Source organism: Cotesia glomerata, linkage group LG1 (genome assembly GCF_020080835.1).
Source record: "Cotesia glomerata isolate CgM1 linkage group LG1, MPM_Cglom_v2.3, whole genome shotgun sequence".
Taxonomy (NCBI): domain Eukaryota; kingdom Metazoa; phylum Arthropoda; class Insecta; order Hymenoptera; family Braconidae; genus Cotesia; species Cotesia glomerata.
This window is the reverse complement of record NC_058158.1, coordinates 17,892,802-17,902,481: the sequence shown is the minus strand read 5'-3', so window position 1 is coordinate 17,902,481 and position 9,680 is coordinate 17,892,802. Positions and strand designations below refer to the sequence as shown.

The following is a 9,680-nucleotide window of genomic DNA, read 5'->3' as shown; positions in this document are numbered from 1 at the left end:
TTTGCATATCTATATATATAACATTTGCACTTTACAAAAAAAATTAGGCTCGTTTCAATAATTTTCATTCTCTACAAAAAGATGTGAAATACTAAAAAATACCAAGAAACCGTCATAATGTTGAAAAAATTGAAAAAAAATTTGTTGAAAATTAAAAAATTAAAAAAAAAAATTTTTATCGTACTTGGCGCGCGTCATTGAGTACCTCAAATTTTTTCAGGATAAATAAACATCCTTTTAATGCTGAGAAATTTATAAGTAAGTCAACCTATGTTATTTCATAATAAGTTTTACAACAGTTAGGTAAAATTGACATGTCATACACAGTTATGCAAACTACATATAAGTCGATACGCATGCATACGTTGGGTCGGTTGCATTATGAGAATTGTGTTTACTAAAAAATATAATATATGGCCGACTAAATTGGGACAATGTGGTGTGAGTGCTAATCAAAATCTGTTAATTACAATTAAACGAAGCAATATCAAACTTTAATATTGCATAAGGTTCTTCATTAAAGATTAATGACGAAGCTGAAAAAAAATGAATCCAAAAATTTTATATAATTCCAGATTTCTTGAACACACCACCATATTGACAGTTGTTCTCACTAAAGATCTGAAAAAAAATTTTAAGAACGGGTTTTTTCACTAAAACTGATAATTAATACACTAAGCATTGTTTTCAATGAGTTCAGTATCCTTGACTAATGAAATCTATATAAATATATAATATGATCATATATATACAAGCGAAATCGATTTTTCTTGAGTTGAAATTCTTCCGAAAAAATTTGGGGTACTCAATGACGCGCGCCAAGTACGATAAAAAATTTTTTTTTTATTTTTTAATTTTCAACAAATTTTTTTTTAATTTTTTCAACATTATGACGGTTTCTTGGTATTTTTTAGTGTTTCACATCTTTTTGTAGAGAATGAAAATTATTGAAACGAGCCTAATTTTTTTTGTAAAGTGCAAATGTTATTGAGTTGAGTTTTATGAACGTGGCCTTGGCACAATTTTTCACAGTGAAACTGTTTTTGTTCTGATTTTATATACATTAAGCCACACCGTCCATCTTAAAGAACAGTGAACTTTACTATCGTACAAGAAATAATTACTAAGATGAATATTCTGGTCCTTGTTTTATTGTTTGTTGAACGAAGCGATCAATTAACTAAGATTTCTAACGCTTAAATTTGTATGCGTCACGACTTAGTCTGAATTTATAGAAAAATTGATTTGATCGAAGACGTTATAAAATACATCCCGAAAGAACTAATAAATTAGTTATTTTAGCGGCCACCTTGGAAATATAAGCCAGATGGCTCGGCAGATTTTGAAAATTTTGGCTAACCAGACCAGGTTCCTGAACTCGTCAGTAAAATGGCAAAAGAGTTAGTTTTGTGATTGTTAATTGGGAAAGAATTCTAGAAATTCTGTTGAATTTATTAACCCTTCAATGATCGGCCTTGAATTCTTATTCTTAGTTTGAGTCATATGTCTTTTTCTTTAAATAAGAGAGCCATAGTATTTTTCCTAAAGAAGGGGCTAAAAAATAGTATAAAGAGACGCACGGACACACTACTACAACTAAACCGTCTCTCACACAACCGCATAACGGATTATGATTGGCTTTCTCCCCTAAGAGATTGAAACAGGTTTTTATACCGCTCAATTGGCCCCGTAAATTAAATTAATTAAAATAATAAATTAAACAAAATGAAATTTAACTCATAAACAAAAGGGCGTCACCTAGATTTTTAATTACGGTTCCTGGAACCGGAACCAGAGCTGAGCTTATCTTACAGGGAGAGAGAGTGGAGGAAGGTGATCTGAAATAAATAAATTTTCATTTAACAATATAACCGGTATTTATTAATAACAAAATCAATTTAACAATTTGTGCACACACTCACTCACACAATAATTTACTTATTATCTAGCGACGCGGAGAAATTAACTGCGAGACAACGATATTCACAACGATACCTTTTCAAACGACGATTCGATGACTAGCTGGGATGTTCTAACTGACGGTCTCCCACAACCTGATTAAACTAGTTCGGCTTTCTCTAACTAACGTTCTCCCACACCTGATTAAATCTAGTTGGGCTTTTTCTAACTAACGGTCTCCCACACCTGACTAAAACTAATGGGCTTTTTCTAACTAACGGTCTCCCACACCTGCCTAAAACTAAACTTAAAATTACTAGTCCACCGGACGACTGAACACAACTAACTCCACATACTTTTAACTTGATATTAAGTACACAGGACTACCAATACTTATAACACTATTAACACTCCCTATCACACATAACCCGCACACACACACACACACTCTGAATTTACTTTACTTTTATTTTTGACTTATAAAAGTTATTACAATAATTTAATATCAGAAAATTATGACATTAAATTTTTACTTAATCATTTCGGTCATTAGCTAACAATTAAATTGTAAAATATTTTCACGACTAACAATTTAATTCCCAAAAATCTAAACTAAAAACTGACGCCTAGATTTATTCCAAATCAATCACGAGTTTAACACTCAACATTAAATAAATTTTTAGGAACAATATCGACGCATAAATTTATTCAAATTAAACTTGTAATTTATTTCTTGAATATATAATAATTCTTATTAAAATTCATCAATTAATTTTAACTAAAATTCTCCGACTTAATATCCACGCTGTTAAATAAATTCGAAGAATTTTATGAAAGGATGATATTAAATTAATAAATAAATTTCTAGAACTTAATTTCAATATAAAAATAACCACGTAGAATTTTTCGATTAAATAAATAATTATTAAATAATTTATCTCAATATAAAATAAATTAACGAAAAATTATCCATGGGTAAATCAGTCTTAAATGCGCCAAAACTCAGTAAATCAATTCTCAATAAATTATATGACGTTAACTAATTATTTCATTGTAATAAATAATATTAATTAATAATAATTCAATTGTTCTTAATAAATTAACGCGTAATAATCGGTAAAGAATTTGCGCGCTCAAAATGGACGCCGATGTTCGTTAGTGCGTAGTAGACTTTGACCTTGGATATAAGTTAACTGCGTTGTAAAATTCGACCGACGCTTGCCTGATCCGCGAGAAGACAAAGGAACTTTCTCGAAGAATTTAATTCTCGGTTTCATTTCATTAAGTAAAATACTTGCAACTAAACCGATTTTCCAGATGTTCAGAATTATTTATAATTAATCGAGTAAATTAATAAAATAAATTCTCACGATAATTAACACCGCAAGGTCCTTGAGCAGTCCTCGGGTATAAACCCCCTTGAGGGACGCTCAACGGCAACTAACGAATAAAATTTAGTTGCAACAAAAAAAAAAAATTTGCTTTGATATGGCTCTTTACCGTAAGATGGACGGTGGCGTTGTTTGCTCGGTGGGTCTTATATACGTGACTGAATAAAGTAGTCAGTACTTGTCTCGGATAGCTTAACTGGGAGAGCCCTTGGCGCGTAACCGAGAGATCTGGCTTCGATTCCCAGTCTGGGCTGTCTGATTATTTTTTCAATTACGGAAAAATTCCCACTGAGTAGGTCCCCCCTTTCCCCTATCCGTTCTTTCCCAACTCCCCTAAAAAAAAAAAAAAAAAAAAAAAAAAAAAAAAAAAAAAATTTGCTTTGATATGGCAACTAACGAATAAAATTAAATAATTATTGAATTATTATTAATTATATTGAGAATAATTAATCAGTCAAAATTATTCAATTAAAAAATGAGAAGTAGTTAGATGAGCCGAGTATAAGAGCCCGCGGCTCATCTATGGAGAAAGTCTTTGTACCTTGTAAGATTAGTTGTTGAAATTCCTTGCAGTTGGATTGGCTCAACTACTTCTGCTGGCCGCACGTGTGCTTCCTCACACGCAAACCCCGAAATACGCCCACTTATTACTAATTAGGTCCTGACGACCGAAACGCGCCAGTGATGCGTCCAATAGTTACCGATGTCTGATCGATTTATCGATACAGGTTAAATTACCCTGTTACAAGATCACACCGGGATTATTCGCGTCTCTAGAACACTAAAGGGTTAATCAATAATTAGTTGTTTTTGTACTACATTTTATTTAATTTTAATATTAAGCCAAGTTCACCTAGAAAAATTTTAGAATTACGAAAAATAATGTAGTTGTTGAAAACAATTTACAATTAAAATAAAGAAATATCTTAAATTATAAAAACAAGAGCAAACTCTTATATTGTATTATTGAAGCTAAAAATTTATGAAGAGAAAAAGTAGTTTTACATTCCCAAATTTTGGGTGATTAATTTTTAAATAATTAAAGTCCAAGTTTCGACCTCATTAGAATGTCAATAGTCTCCAGGTGGGTCGCGTTACTGGTTTACTCCGCGAAGCCATTTTCAAAATTTAAATTTATAAGTTTTTGATATACTTTCAATTACCTGCCCTCAGACAGTTGATGAATAGAGGGCCTGAATGCTGGCTAGTGCTCTGGGCAATTTCACCAGGGTGAAACAGCTGATAAGCGCTCACACTCTGGGAGTAATAGTTAAGATATTTATTGGATAGGATACCAGGGCGCTGGCTAGCGCTCTGGTAAAGGAAGCAGGGTTAAGAACGCCGATGAGCGCTCCTAACCCCGGGTTGAGGTTTTAATGAATTTCCATAATTGATTAACAATTAACAAAAATTTATTAATAAGGAATTGGCAGGCTCAGCCTCGGACCAGCAGACATCGCTCCTCTGCTAAGTCCTCGGACTAACTGTTCCAGAAGAAGTTTGGAGACAGAATACTTAAAAAATGATTATTACAAAGAGTTTATATAATAAGTTTTTAGCGATTTTGCATCTCAGGTTACTCTATGTGAACATCTACGCAGTCCAAATGCCACAACGTAGACTGTTTAGTGTACTGGGCTGCGTTGACGTTTCAGAAATCTCTTATCTCAAGGTACTTCCGTTACGAAATACCTCGGATAATAATTAATTGATTTAAATAATAATTTATTAATTTTAAAATAAATTTGAAATTTGCGAGAACGTAACAGTAGTCTCGAGGTCAAATCTCATTTGAAAATAAGATTGCTGCTTAAGCCAGAGACAATAGATTAAATATTTTGACAATTTATTTTTATTTGTTATTTTCAAAATTATATTTACTGGGAAATTTGGATCAATTTTGAAGAAATCATTATTCCGAAAGTCACGAACGAGATTGAAATTTAGCTTGAATTTGCATTGGGAAAATATTTTAAAATTGAAATTTAGGAAATTTTAAAAATAATTTGGAATTAATAATGCAACAAGTTTGGATAAATTCATATCAGGAAAATTATTAAAAAATTGAGTAAGAAAATTTTGGGAATAATTTTATTGTATAAACCCCAGTATAGACGCCGAAAAGGAGGCACTGGAATTTGAAGAAGCTTGGTTTCGTGTCATGTAGGTAAGAGTGTTTCGGAAAAACACACTATTTATTTTTCAAAAGAACATTGAAAATTCTTCAGAGTATCGATAATCTAAGACATTGTGAAAATCTCTGCCCTTAATATTAATGTATAAAGATAGCTGTACTTAATTTTTTATTTCCATTTAAATAACATTGAAAGAAATTTTAATATTCCCGCCAAGAAAATTAAAAATTTTCGAAAATCGGGAAGTTATTGTTTTCAACCCGTTGTTCAAAAATTGAGTATTCATCAGATCTCGACGTTTCGAGGTCCTAGAAAGCTTTCCTGACTATTCCCGCAGTGATGTCGGCGTGTCTGTATGTATGTATGTATGTATGTGTGTGTGTGTGTGTGTGTTTTTTTTTTTTTTTTTTTTTTTTTTCTAAGGGGGGAATCCTTTTTACGGATTCTAGGCATAGCTGTTCGGCCTGGAGATGTGGCAACTCGACGCAGTGTCATACTTAAACTCGACGCTAGCGCCCCTACCCACTAAACCCTAAACCCCTTTTTCTCTTTCCCTTAATCCCTCATGGAAACCGCCGTCAGGCATTACTTCGTGAGGGGAGGATCTAGCTACTGCTCTTTCTTCTGGTGGCTAAGGTGTTATTCTATTCTCCTTTTAACTGGCGTCATTCGCTCTTTTTCTTTCTATGGACCGCAGGTCTGAGAGGACTCCCGTGACAAACGTGTTTGTGGCGTTCCAGGCAGCCTCTGATGACAGCATTGCTTCTACTATTGTCTCTGGTTGGATTTTCCTCTTCAGGATACTCTCCAGCTCATCTCGCTGTGGATAAAAACGTGGGCACTCAAAGAAGACGTGCTCTGCATCTTCATTGACTCCTGAGCAGGACGGGCACTCTGGGGAATTATCATACTTAAAGCGGTGGAGATACGCCCGGAAACAGCCGTGTCCTGATAACATCTGCGTAAGATAATAGTTGACCTCACCGTGACTCCGGTTTAGCCAAACGTTGATCCTTGATATGGAACGATGAGTCCACCTACCCTTCACTGTGGCATCCCACTGTAGTTGCCATCGACTTATGTTCTTCTGCCGTTCTTCTGTTCTAAGCTCCTCAGTGCTTAGTGTGGTTGACTTCTTTCGTTGGTAAAGGATCTGTCTTTCCTCAGCTAAGGCTCTGAGAGGCAAAGTTCCGGAAATGACACACACTGCTTCCATAGATATTGTGCGGAGGGCGCTCGCTACTCTTAAGGCACTCAGACGGTAGATTGGTCCAGCCTTTCTCCATGATTCTTGCTTCTCTAGTGCGTCCGCCCAGATAAATATCCTGTAAGTGAGCATTGATGTGACTACAGATGATAGCAGTAGTCTTCTGCTCTGCTTTGGGCCTCCGACGTTTGGCATCAGTCGAGCTAAGCTAGCTACCACTGCTGATGCTTTTGCACTCACGTGTTCGACTTGCTGCTTAAAGTTGAGTCGGGCATCAAACATCACTCCCAGATATCGGATATATGGTTGTGATGTGATTTCTTGTTCTCCGACTTTCAGCTTTATGGTCTCTATCACTTTTCTGCTGGTAATAAGCACAGCCTCAGTCTTCTGTTTAGCTAGTTGTAGATTTATTGAGTCCATCCACCGGTTAACTTTCTCAAAGGTGATACCGAACGTGTGGTTTATATCATCTGGGTGTTTAGCAACGATTACGATAGCTACATCATCTGCATATGCAACAAGCTTGACACTCCTTGGAAGAGTCAGTCTCAGCAGGCCATCATACATGACATTCCACAGAAGTGGACCCAGAACGGAACCCTGGGGTACACCTCCGGTAAAATCATACTCTTTTGGACCAATCTTCGTGTCGTATCTCAGGATTCTGTCCGTGAAGTAGCTAGCCACTATCCTACGTAGGTATCCTGGTACGTTTTTCTCTTCCAGGGCTTGCATAATGCAGTCCCAGTTGGCGGAGTTGAAGGCATTTCTGATGTCCAAAGTGGCCACCAGGCAGTACTTCTTCGCTCCACCTGTAGGAGTTGAGGACACGTGGGTGATGGCATTAGCTGGTTTTTAAGATGGGTCATGACCACCTTATACGGCCTACCCCACAGATCTCTGTCCAACTCGTTGATGAGCTCCTTCCAGCATTTTCTCTTGCTATCTTTGGTGGCTTTGTTCAGGGATCGACGGGCTTTTTTGTACTCTGCGACCAGCTCCGCAGAGTTAGGTCGTCGGTAGCCACGCTGAGATATTCTTCTCTTCTGATGACACTCTTTACGAAGGGCGCTGATGTGGTCGTTCCTCCAGTGAACGGAGGGTCTTGTGTTCATGCCACGTCTACGAGACATACTGGCGTCACAAGCCTGGGTCACTCTTTTCATCAGGTCCTTGGTCTTCTCTTCTGCGCAGCCCGCGATAATCTGGTCACTATTAAGAGCTACTAACAATGCACTTGGGTCAAGAGTTTTTACCTTCCAACCAATGGTGTTAAGTTGCTTTTTAGGTCTTCTCGGGCTCTGGACGTTTGATATTTTCCAGAGAATCGCGTTGTGGTCGCTGGCTGTGTAGATATCCATCACCTTCCAGTTGATATTACCTCTGGTGAGGCTGCTACTGACGAAAGTGAGATCTACAATAGAATTTGCGTCTCCTTTGGTGTAGGTTGGTGTATCACCACCGTTGAGTAGTACTACATCTAATGTAGAAAAGGCTTCTTGTAGTTCCTTCCCTTGCGCGTTTATATGCTTGCTGCCCCAGTCTCTTGCCCAGGCGTTGAAGTCCCCGGCTATTGCCACTGGGTGGTAATGCTTCGCGTCCTCGGTAAGTCGATCCAGAAATGTAGTGAATTCGACAGTAGAGAGGCTAGGTGGTGCGTAACAACTATAGAAGCGGATGCATTCTACTGATAATGCCTTAAAGCCGGCATTGCTGTTGTCGATGGCATTTTGGAAAGGGAGCTTGCCACATGACCAGATGACAGCTTTGGATGTGCTGTCAGATTCCCAGGGTTGGGTACTTAGGTGTTTATATGGCTCTGCTATCAGTACCAAGTCAAGCTCTAGTTCTCGCACGGATTGCATGAGCAGGTCATGCGCTGCCTCACAATGGTTGAGATTGAGCTGCAGTATCCTCATGTTTGTTTGTTCATCAATTTCTGGAGTGCCTCCTGAAATTACGGGCACTTATTAGTACCGGCATGGTGGGCAACGTTTTCTGCACTTTCAATCTCAGCACATAATGCACATTTAGCTGGATTTTTACAATCAGCAATCTTGTGCCCTTCTTGTCCGCACCTGATGCAAAGCTTCGACCGGTCCACCTTGCTTCTGCACTGGGATCCATGATGTCCGAAATGCCAGCATTTAAAGCATTGAATAAGTCTCTTCGTTGCTCTTATTCGGAAATTAACCCAACCAATCCGGATTTTGCTACTTCCATCCAGTAGTTTCTGTGCTGTTGCTGCTGGTAGAATTACTATGGCAATTTGAGTACCTCTACAGGCCTTACGGATCTTGAATGCCTCTAGTGGTATCTCACAGCCATCTCCAGCTTCCTTTTGTAGGGCACCCTGGATGTCGTCCTTCGTTGTGTCATCATCGACGTCTCGGATCTTAATTACCTCCTGTGGTCCTTTGCAGGTTACTCTTGCGTCTTCTTTCAGTATGTCTGCAATGGTTTTTCTCAATGTTTGGCCTTTGTCGGTGTTCTTCCTCGAAAGAGTTATCTGCATATCTCCAGCATTGGTCTTATGGATCTTCTCTACCGTACTCTGGACCTGATCATCAGGGACGTCCTGTTTTATTCGGCGCAGGATCTCGGCGTACTTTGCTTTCTCTGTCAGCCGGATGATGAGGGCATCTGGTCTGATCCATTTCCGCGGTTTCTTTCGCTTGGGTTCAGATCAGGGCTCCTTTGTCATCTGTTTTGAGAGAACCTCTTTCTTCTATCGATTTAGCTCTTTCTTGGACTGAACTTTTTGCCAAACCGACGCTTTTTCCTGTTAGTCGCTTTGTACTGCCGCTCCTTGCAGAGGGCTTTTCTTCAAATCCTTTTTTTTCACGACTTGGCTGATTGCTGGGTCAGGAGAAGGTCGATCTTTTCTCTTACCTGACTTGCTGCTGGCTTTACTTTTGTCTTCCGCGACTGATTCACCGTCACCTTCGGCATCGGTGTCCATTGCTTCGTCAGTCACGACGACAGCCTGACAGGCTTTCTCTGGTGTAGCATAGGAAATGCGTTGCAATGATGAGCGCCACTCCT

The 9,680-nt window shown here is 38.1% G+C and overlaps 1 long non-coding RNA gene across 1 annotated transcript; it reads left to right on the top strand.

Annotated features, from left to right (window-relative positions):
* The first annotated feature begins 477 nt into the window (after positions 1-477).
* On the top strand, positions 478-623 carry LOC123263120. The gene is made up of 2 exons (XR_006509099.1): positions 478-509; positions 576-623. It is a non-coding gene; the product is annotated as an uncharacterized LOC123263120 (long non-coding RNA).
* The last annotated feature ends 9,057 nt before the right edge of the window (positions 624-9,680 follow it).